Source organism: Atta cephalotes (genome assembly GCF_000143395.1).
Source record: "Atta cephalotes unplaced genomic scaffold scaffold00048, whole genome shotgun sequence".
Classification (NCBI taxonomy): Eukaryota; Metazoa; Arthropoda; class Insecta; order Hymenoptera; family Formicidae; genus Atta; species Atta cephalotes.
In genome coordinates, this window is record NW_012130112.1 from 1709948 (window position 1) to 1722046 (window position 12099).

The 12099-nt window shown below is 30.6% G+C and overlaps 1 protein-coding gene across 1 annotated transcript in view; it reads right to left on the reverse strand.

Moving 5' to 3' along the window:
• Positions 1–12099, reverse strand: part of LOC105622800 (sn1-specific diacylglycerol lipase alpha-like) — a 44109-nt gene that overhangs the window by 30548 nt on the left and 1462 nt on the right. The window lies entirely within an intron of this gene.

Here is a 12099-nt window from a genome sequence, read left to right on the forward strand (position 1 = left end):
GTGTTGTGTGTGTGTGTGTGTGTGTGTGTGTGTGTGTGTGTGTGTGTGTGTGTGTGTGTGTGTGTGTGTGTGTGTGTGTGTGTGTGTGTGTGTGTGTGTGTGTGTGTGTGCGGTGTGTGTGTGTGTGTGTGTGTGTGCGCGTGTGTGTGTGTGTGTGTAGCGATCGTCAGCAATTAATCGACTTCGCGCACAGGCAGCTTGATTTACAGCGACATGATGGCCACGTTCATAAAACCTCGACAAGTTTATTAAGCTGGGCATCAAATGTAAATGAGAGATCTGACGAGAATCCATGTGCCCATCTTGTCGCTGCACGGACTTGTGAACTTTGTCTTTATAGAAGCACCCGTCTCTTATACACATCGTGAATCAAATATCACAGAATTATTTGTATAAAGTGAGCTGCTTTTTCATATTAGTTTTTTTTATTAATTTCAATTGAGTTTTTCTCTAATAGAGATTTTTAATTTTCAATTTTTAACTTTTAACTACAATATATATCTTTATATATTTGTCTCCTAAATGAGAAATTATTAAAATATCAATTAAACAAAAAATAAAAATAGACATTGTCTAATTTATCTTTTATGATGTCACTTAGTAGTCATGTAAATAAAATTTGAGAGTTTAGCGCAACAATAATTTTTTCTAATTTGTTTAAACACTTAAGAAAATTAATAATAAAATTTAATTAATAATTAAAAAAAATTAAAAAATAAAAAATTAAATGTAAAATAATTTCCTAAAAAGTATGTAAATGTTCTTTAAAAAATAAATTAAACGTTTTCCTTACACATGTTGCATCCATTAAAAATAAAACCCTAAATGCATCAACAGCGAGAAATACGCATACACTGTGACACGATAATTTTCTTATCGTTAGAAAAATGGAATATTTGAAGATATTTATACATATATGCGTTTTCCCTCTTTCTAGAATTTGTTCATCTGGATGTAATCCTGATAGAAAAGTTATCATTCACTTATTGAATCACTCCTACTGAATCATCATCACGGATCACACCCGCTTCACAAACGTACGAATCGTAGCAACCCAATTGCGTGATAAGGTGGCATTAGGTTCATGAATAAGACATGTTACTTGTTCGCGCAATGTTTCCTTGAGAAAAATCTCAAAAGTTTTCTTATGTACAAGAGGAAAAATTCATGATGCAATTACAATTGCAAAAGAATATTGTATCTTCTTTCTTTGTGTGCACTTTGATAAATATAAAAAAATATCTTTAAATTTTCTTTAATAAATTTTTTATCAAATTATTATTAATTTTCTGAATTTATTAAAGTATTTAGTTCAATTAATTGTTATCACATTTTATTACTTTATGTTCTTTATAATTTCAATATGCAATTCACAATTTTGTTTTAATATATATATTTTTTACTTAAAATTTTTTACTTAACGCAAATATTTATGTAATACCTTAAAATACATTATGATTGTTTCTTTGAGAAAAGATCATCTTTTTGTCATATCTACATTATCATTGTTTTTTATTTTGAGAAAAGGTCATCTTTTTGTCATATCTATAAATTTTAGATTTTTTTACATTTCACTATAATGACATTTGTAAGTTTCATTCTGTTATTTTCATTCCAATGTTAATTTTGTCAAGCAAGAAATTCTCATTATTCACATACTTGATACACATTGCAATGAATAGAAGAATGAAAGAGAAACAGACAACGCGTGACAAATTCTCTTAATGTATTCCGAGAAAGTGGTGTCAAGGAAAACCTTTTCGTTGATTTTTAGAGGATCAAAAGAAGAACATGAAAGAACATTTATCCGCGAAAGAAGATAGAATCGTGAATCATGATCTTCTATTTCGGAACTTATATAACATGCGGTTGTCATTCTTCGAACAAAACTTTCGAAAGCTTGTCACTTTTGCAATCGTTAAATAGGCCATGATCGAGAACTCGAGGAAAAGAAAATGTATATATAAAAAGAAATGAAACGTTATTGATTAATGTTCTTGGTTATGAAAATTATGATGCGAGTTTCGCGACTGTTTGAAATAATATACACACGAAAATTTAAGGCAAATTTACTTCGCGTTTAATATTCTACATGCACTAATCATTATCATTGTCAAATTTGTGTTTTATTAGAAATTTTATTAGAATAAAATAATAGAATAAATGATTAAACGAATAAAATCATATATAAATCAAAAAATAAAATAAATAAAATGAAAAAATAAATTTAAAAACTCCTGACAGAAAACGTAATAAATACCAGAATTTCGGTGTAAACCAGAAGCTTCGGAAAAACACATCGTGTAGAGATAATTTTTATTGATTGGTTGTCGTTGAAGCGACGACACTTTAAATCCGATAATGGATCTACCATTCCGACATGGAATTGAGATTACACTGATTACACACATGCCAAAATTTTGTATGACACCAGTGATATTTTGTTATCGATAATTATAATTGGTGCCACGTATCAATATCAAAAAAGACTTGATTGAACGGCATAAATATACAAACAAAGATAAATAAAGGTGGCACAGTAAAGTAATAAAAAATCATATAACATATATATATATATATATATATATATATATATAAAGCGGATGCAGCAGCAATTACTTATTTTTTGAATTACATTTACTTTTTTATATTATTATTAATATATTAATGCGATATTAATGCGATGCATAAATTATTTTCCAAGACATAAATAAAAATAAAAATAAATTCTAGTATCCTGATTATTTAGTTTCGTATATAATCAACTACCGTTTGTTTCTTCTATATAAGCGAAAAAATAAAGTAAATCAATAAAATCTACGTTAAAAATGCGTGTTTATAAAAAACGTAATTGCACGTCGTGCGTATTTAACATTTTAAATTCCAATAGTGCTGCAGGCTCTATACTTATTGTTAACTGTCCGCACGAGGAAAAAATAGTATTTGGTACACGTACACATGTAGGTTATAGAGATTTTTTAATGGCTCGTGAAAGAAGAGAGCGATTGGCGAAAAATCTACATGATTTTTTTATATGCAATATATAGATAATAAGATATTATATGCGAATTGCAATCACATGGAAAAACACAAATATTTCGATCATAGGTTTTGGTCTTCTTTAGTGAAAATAAAAACATGAAAAATGTAAATTAATTCAATAAAGTAAGATATTCTCTCGATAGGCACAAATTATGTTAAGCCAAAGAATAGTGGGATTATCACCCAGAAGTGTCTAATATAATTCTAGATAAAATGACATTAGATATCGATAAGAGAAACTGTTGTAAGTAATACATGATAAAAACAAAGAAATAGAGTAAGAAAAAGATAGACTGCAGTAGCGGTGAAAGATAACAGAGAGACTTAAATTATTTTTCACTGTTACAATCATATCTTATTCTTTTATCGGTGTTTTCTGTTCAATTTACATTGGACAGTGGCATTTTGGGTGATAATCTCACTATTCTTTGACTTAATCTAATTTATGCATATCGAATGTCTTACTTCAACAACAAAATTTACGTCTTTCCACGAATGTTTTATTATGACATCACAGTTTGCAACTATCATCATTTTCTCAATCAAAATCTTTATGCGTTTTTGTTTGCATTGAAGAAAACTTACAAAGTGTCTGCATTTAACATATAATATCTTATTAATAAATATATATCGCAGCAATAACCATGTGCGCTCTTATTGATTATTTATATTTCTTATTACTGATTAATTACGTAAAAATTATTGCAGAGCTAGAATGAAGAAAAGAATAACATTCATATATATATTTTATTTAATTCATTATTGTATATACCATTCTATTTCATTTCCATTCTATTATAGGCTTTCTACAATAAGTCATTATCTAAACTTTAAGTCTTAAACTATAAGAAATTAACCAATCATAATCGATTATTCTTCGACTGTGATTGGTTAATTTCTTATAACTTAAAACTTAGGTTGTAGCTTATTGTAAAAAGCTCATTACACATATTCCGTAATGATTGTATTTTATCATCTTGGATTACGTTATTCATTGAAATAAATATATATTATATATAAGTTTTAGAACACTTCGTATAAACAAGGATCGAGAATCAACGTGGCATCGAGCATGAACGCATGACAATATGCACGTGCGACCCCTGTCGATTGTGTGGAGTCACCCTTAAATGATTCATAGCACACGCATAGACAGAGAGGGCTATTCGGAGACAAAAGCTCTAGTCTCGTTCGCACGCGTAACGTATCGATCGGTCGCGACTTTTTGCAACTGTGACGGAAGCAAAGAAACTCGTTAAAAACGCGGAATGAAAGTTGCGACTTCAGCGAAAGCGCGAGAATAAAAAAGTTTGTTTTATGTTACGGGTCGCCTTATATGCGTCGCCTCGAAGAGAATGCCTTACTTAAAGATTCAGAAAACGTAATTAATAGAAGAACGAACGTAGTGGGCGTAAAGGCAAACATCACTCTTATGAAACTGTAAGAAACTGACAGAACTTTAATAACAGATTTTTCTTGTATGAAAATCATTGAATATTATACGTGTATCCCAAATTTACCGTGACAACCATTAATGACAGATTCCTGGATTATTTCGATACGAAGATCTTATATAATATCAAAATGTCGAAGCTGTAATAGTTTTTAAATACCAGAAGGAGGTTTAAAATTAATAAAGCAAATTTCGGACAGTTTAATTGATTTCGTTGTCATTTAAAAATTGTCTTCGAAATTTTGGCTCTATTATGATCTTCATCTTGAAATGATCTCAGAAATCTGTCATTGATGGAGGAGGGTTATTACAATAAGTATAAATTATCCTATATATATAAAGTTAAAATAAAGACGCACGCAAATATATGATAATCGAAATCATTTCTTTGGATGATTCACCGATTAGCTTGTTTGACTGTCGGCTCCCCTGACAACGAAAAGATTACAGATTGTTTCCTATTTTCACGTATCAGACTGTTTCTTATTTTCGTACACGTTTCGCGTGACATCGACTTTGGATCAATAATTCTCTCTCTTTCTCTTGTGCAATGTGATTCCCATGATTAATTAATAATCGGAATAAGTTATACGTATCGCGCATAGATGCACGATAGATGCATACAGTCGAAAACGTCCTAAATAACATTTAGCAAACAGATTTGATAAGAAGAAAGAAAATCTATAAATAAAAATTTTTGAATATTTATAAAAATTTCTTATGGCAGTAAGAAAATCAAACGACAACAATCTTTTCTATTTAGTAGCGAAAAGTCAAATTAAAGTGTTAGAAAATGAAACATATGTTTATTCATCATTCATTTATAAATCATATCGATTTTGTTACGTCATCTAAAGCAGAGAAATCAGGGTTAATATGTACAATATTTTCAAAATATGAAATGTCACGCGATGCCATTTGATTCACTCGTAAGTCGAATACAAATACATGCCGATGAAGCATTTTTTTCGTAGCTTTCCATCTGTCTCTAAAAATCTGTTCAAATTTCAAATTGAGTGAAAGATTTAAGGGAAGTTTTTAACTGTATGTGTGTATGCAGATTGATTGATACCACGGCCTATAAAATCGATTTGCCACCACTGATAATTCGCGATACAAACAATTACCGCTTGAAAAACTCTCGATCTAGAAAAATATGGCATCATCCGCATTCGCTGCTTCCATTTGTCAAGATATTGAATGTCTATCAAAGTGCATACGAGGAATAAAATCATTTTGCGACTTCGCATTTCAGTATTGCACAGTGATTTTTCCGAAAACTTCAAAATAACTATTTGAGAATGAATGTTTGTTGGTAGACAAGATACAATAGACACAAAAGCGCATTAAATTCGCGAAAATAAAATATTTAGAAAAACATACGTTATGCTTGGCATGTAATGCCTATTATTTTGAACACGCAAAGTCTTTGTTGAATAAAAAAATTGGGATTAAAACAAGGAAAATATGTCACATTTACAATTCGTATAAATTGTAAATAGCTATATTTGACATGTAAATTGTATCGCTCGCAAATGTTTTTACCTGACGATTAATTAGAAGAATTCTTATATTTATCAACATATTAAGATCTCTTTAATAGATGCGTATTGATCAAAAATTAATTATGATATTATTTCAGTAATTTAGCTATTTTCAAATCTGATAATTTGAGTTCGATTTAAACATTAAAGATCCAGCTTCGACCATTATGGGCCTTCATTTTCTATTTCCTATTATTGTGTTTTTATGCATACAGTTTAATAAGAATCTTATTGTTGTTATTGTTTAGAAATTCTTATAATTTTTTATAATTTAGTAAAATTTTTCCTATTATTATTTCTGTAATTCGTAACGATATTATTGTAAAATAAATCACACTTCTCGTATAAACTTACATGAAACGGCGAAAATGAGCCATGTATTCATACGGATATATATATATGAGACTTTCATTTCTTATGTATCTTGAAATTTTAATTAATAACCTTTGTTTTTGTCGATATTACATCATCATAGCATATAAATATTGCATATGCGGATTATACTTTCCATGAATACAGTTCACTGTATTCGTCTAATAATATGTAAAATTATAGTAGGACGTCATTTAAACTAGCTACGAAATAGACAAAATTTTTAAGAGAAAAAGATCTATGATATTTTAAGATACATTTTCGTTTGCTCATTTTCGCTTTCATTTCATTGCTATTTGTGCAAATTTATGAGCCCAACGGGATTCACCTTTGGGAGATAATGAATGACGCGAATTTTGCAAAATATCCCGAGAGAAAATGCGAATTTTAATGAAAAGTGATTACAATTATAAAGTTTCCACAGCGTGTATTATATCGGATATCTAAATTAAATAGAAACTAGAATTTGAACTTTGCTCTCTTCTCGTTTTGTATTCCCACTCTTTCGCTTTAGAAAGACGTTTAAGCCTGTTTCATCTTAGAAAGATGTCTAAGCCTGTTTCATTCCAGTTGCAGAAGATAAAATAAGTTCTACCTATATATTTTTAGCTCGACATACATATATAATACATCGCGCGTGGACAACACATACGTGATAGATTTGCATTTACATTTTAATCTCGCCGGGAGTAGCATTAGCTGTAAACTCGGCCTTGTACGCGATATTCACAAAGCACAAAAAAAGGCAAAATAAAAAAACAAAGAAGTTGTTTATCAAGAATTCTCGCACGAGAAAAGCTTTTCGTGAAGTTATATTTTTGTAGATAAAAAGCCACCAACGAAAGCGATCCCGTTGAATCGTGTATTTTCTCATTCGTAATTCGTAAACATGCATTTTTTTCGTTATGAATCATAAACACGCGGTTTTAACGATCACTCTTTGACCGGAAGATGCAGTCTTCTGGCGAATACTTTCTCGAAAAGTTTCCGATCCATAGTGGCCTCCGGTTATTGCACAATTGTACAATTACACTGTATAAATTGAAGTCGTGGTTTCATCACACGAGTCAGTTTGTGGAAACGGATTTTCGCGAAAACTCGTGGAAAGGCTCGTCATAACGAGATTGCGATGTGAATATTCTTAACAGATCATCACGCAAAATTTAATTTTTGATATTTAATAGTTAATGCAATATGGAATTCATATTTATTAGAGTCACATATAGCTGACATTAACAATTTAATAATTTTAGCACAGTATATGAATTAGTGTGCTCGATGAATACAAAAATTTATAATTAAACTACAAATTGTATTTATTCAAAATTTTGACGTTGAAAGAAATGTATCCATATATTCATTTAAAATTGTGGGTCACTCTTCAAAAACATTTATTTATGAAAAAGTGATTATTATTTTACGAGTTTCATATTTATTAGTATTCAAGATGTAAAGTAAAAAAAAAGCTACATAGATAATAGGTGTGAATGCGAAATTAATCGGAAATATTCGTAAGTATATTTATAAAAATATTTCTTCGAATCGAATGAAAAGTATTTATTTATTTTTCGATGAATAAATACTTCACAAAAAAGTGTGTTCACATTCGTGTATTTTTATTGATTTATTTATTCAATTATTCGAATATTGAGTATATTCATCGGACATTAAATCATTAAACATATTTTCAAAATTATGTATATACAAGCTTTGTCGTAATTCCGTTTTTTTATCGATATTCATCACAATACCATTATTAATTACATTATTAATTACAAAATTAAAAAAAGAAAATATTACGTGCGTGAAATTTTTTTAAACAACCTTTCCAAAAAAACATCCTCCCTTCCCTTCCTCTACATTCGATTGCCATCATTACTTTTCGATTCTTCCACATTTATGTTTGATTCAAATGAGCGTTCGAACAAGGTTGATAGAAAAATGGAAAAAATAAGAAGAGACACTCACTCGAATAGGTGGACAAAAAACAAAACGGCGCCAGGCAATACGAGATCGTCGCTGCCGACCGTCCATCGTCTGCCGAACGCGATCAGGCTCGGCATCCCGTAGCGTCGCGACGGATAACGGCGACATAACCTACGTTGCACGACGCGATGCGACACGACGCGACGCCGTCATACAAGAAGACAACCGTGAATGCACTAACCGACCGACCGATCGACGAAGAGCGCAAACATGAACTGAAGAAGACGCGTTAAAGGTTGAATGAACGAACGGACGAATCGGACTGGATCGAACCAATCAGCTGATCGGTCGCACTGAAATGCTGAAACGCGGAACGACACCACATGCGATTGTATAATACGAAATTCGCAAGAAAAATATTTAATTAAAGTATTAGAGAGAAGAAAATAATATGTTTCATCTGATTGTTATATTCTATCCCGCAATCTCATTAACGTACATTTTATTTAAATTGTCACATTTAATTGTTGCATTTAAAATTAGTAGCGGATAGTTAAGTGCATACTAATTTGAAAGTCGAATGTAAAAGAAATGACATCCCGGAATAATATTTTGTAACAATTTCTTTTATACAAAAGGAAAAAGAGCTGTTTGTTTACAAGTACAAGTAAGAATGATTTTGTCGATTTTAAAGGTATCTGACAAGTTACATTATTTTTTGTCATATCAATGTCTTTATCAATTTGAATTGAAAAACATTAAAAATGCGGAACGCGTGGAATCGCTTAATAATTCAAAAATCAGTAAAAGTAAACTGGAGAACTTATTAGTAATAAATCGCCCAAAAAATTTAATAAATAGTTTACAGAGAGCTCGTTGAGTTTGGAGTTGTACTCTATAGATTCTTGAAGCTTTTAAATATTTCGGTCATGAAACGACTGGCTATCGAATGGAACACGATTACACGACCAATGAAAATAAAAATAAACGATCGTCTTTTTTTTCAGCTCCGTTGCGCTTATTTATTTATCGCGATTCCTCGAATTGCAGTGAAACCTGAACCATTCAAAATTGTCGGAAATATGATAAAAAAATCGGATCGCGATAGAAATCAAATTGACAAAAAATTTGCTGATATTCGAATAGAAGAATAAGAGAGTGTCTTTATTACTTTGCAGGTGACATTGCACGTCACGAACAGGCTGCGAGAACCGATCATCGCTATCATCGCTAATAATATACGGGAAAAATGTTCTCGCGCGACTGACTTTTCTTGAAAAACAATGATCGGTTGCAATGTGTAGAGAACATATAGAAAATAAAAGACGGATCTCTCGGAAATAACGTTGAGCCAAATAATCATCAATCGGGTCATCAATCTGAAAATTCTATATTTCACGGATAAAACAAAATAAATTTAAATTTCGATAAAACATTTTTTAAATTTTCTTTCTTTCTTTATTTTCCTAAATGCAGACACCTTTTATGTTTTTTTTGGTAGAATGCAGATATTTTCACTTGTTATTTTTCATTCTGTTGTTCCCAGAATTATATTGATTAAAATATCATCCATTCAGTTAGAGAGAATCAACATATGAAGTATTTTTATATCATCCTCCGTTTATTACTTTTTAAAACTCTCTCGCAATCTATTTGTAAATACTATTGGAAATACTTTTTTATAAATACTATTGCAGAATGAAATGTTCTGATATTTATCAATGATTAGCTGTAGTTTTTACTTTTTCTGAGGAAGCACTCAGTCAACACTATCCGTATGTATCGATTGCTATACAAATTTTCATTCTGACTCAAAAAAATGTATATACGAGAGATATGCGGGAGATATATCTAATAAACAATAATAATTTGCGAATGACAAAGGAGACACTAGAATCTGTATAACCTATGCGTTTACACACAACGAACTCTGAAAATAACAAACCAATACCTCGTTCCAAGAATAATCAAGGCCGTACTCGCACTCTTGAAAATGATCCCCAGGTTATATACGATGCCATTATTTTCGCACTCGTTCATCATGCGTTCGATTGCAAGAGTAATCTTGAAGCCATTGGCATGCTAATGGACAGAGTTACGATACATAAAACTCGATACCTATGCATAAATCCACCGATTCTCGTTATAGTTAATAATAGATCTATTTTTTATTCTTGCACTAAACTGTAGGACTTTCTTTCCCGTTTTCGCCAAATATCAACCTATATCTTATTCCATTTTAGTGTACACTTAGAACTTAAAATGAGATAAATATATGATCGATATTACTTATTACATGTACTTATTATAATAAATATCGCTCGATACACAACAGACTAGTAATTCAAATTCAAGATTCAAATTTTTACGCGATATTGACAAAATATTAGTAAAAAGAGGAATCAAAAATGATTCTTTTCATTTAATTGTTGAAGAAATAAAAAATTCAAGCAGACTCATACATAAATTTTGAGTTAGTATTTTGTAAAAAATAGAGATACATTTTTACGTAGAAAAATGATAAATTTAAATAAAGTAAATTAAAATAAAGAGTCATCTTTCAGTTATTAAATTGATCGATAACAATGCTTTTTTCTAACTGAATTTTAGACAGACAAACATAAAATCATTTCATACAATTTCTATACAACTTTGGTTTAAAAAAATTTAACTTAAACATTGAAAAATTGTCCTTAAATTGAAAATATATTGCATATGCCTGTTTTTTCCATTCTGGAATTTTAATTTTAAATTCTGTTATTTCAAATTTTAGATTCATATTCTAGGAAAGTACTTACTGCTTTAGATTCATGAATGTGCTAGTCAAACCGTTCTAGTTAAATGCACGTTCGCGATACATAGATACGTGATGCATATTCGCGCAATCAATTAGTAGATCGCAACGGAAATGAATCGACTGGAATTCGTGAGAGAGTTCTTAATTGATGTATGTAAAATCAAATATAGATATAGATCAAACTCGAGAATGCTATCCATGATGAGACATTCATAGCATCCATCAATCTTTGAAATAGCAAAATGAATAATATTAGGTGTGGGAAAAAGTTCGTGGCGTTTTTTTAATGCCATCTAATGGGAAAAACACCAGGAACTTTTTCTCACACCTAATATTTCGATAAAATTGAATTGTTCAAAAATTTAGTAAATAACATTTAATATCCTATACAGAGCATAAATCCAGATCTGTGTGCAACGTTAATTGGCTAAGTAATCAGATTTTTTTCTAATCTTTTTCTCTGAATAAAGTTCTAAAGAATAAAATTTGTTCACGTAAATCTAATCAATTTATATATATGAGATTTTAATTTAAAGAAAAAAGCACAAGAAAAATATTATATTAGGTGTACAACTTTGCTTCCGCCGTTTTCCTATAGATGGCTTTAGCGGTAAGTGGTGGTCGAAATAAATAAATCATAGACGTCATACAATAAACTTGGGCATCTGTCAATATAACCCCATAGAAACATTAGTCGATTTGTGTCTGCATCATAAAGTTATTCTCGATTGAAAATGTTTACGAGCCAAATTCTCGTCATTTGCGGGAGGTTTTAATTTTTTGCTTCAATATGAAGAAATCTGCGGCTGAGGCTCATCGAATGCTCTCAAATACTTATGGTGAGGCCGCTATTAGTGAAAGAATGTGTCGTGAGTGGTTTCAACGCTTCAAGAACGGTGATTTTGACGTCCAAGGGTGCTCTGTATTTGGTGGGACCAGCTCGGCGTAGTGTATTATGAACTGTT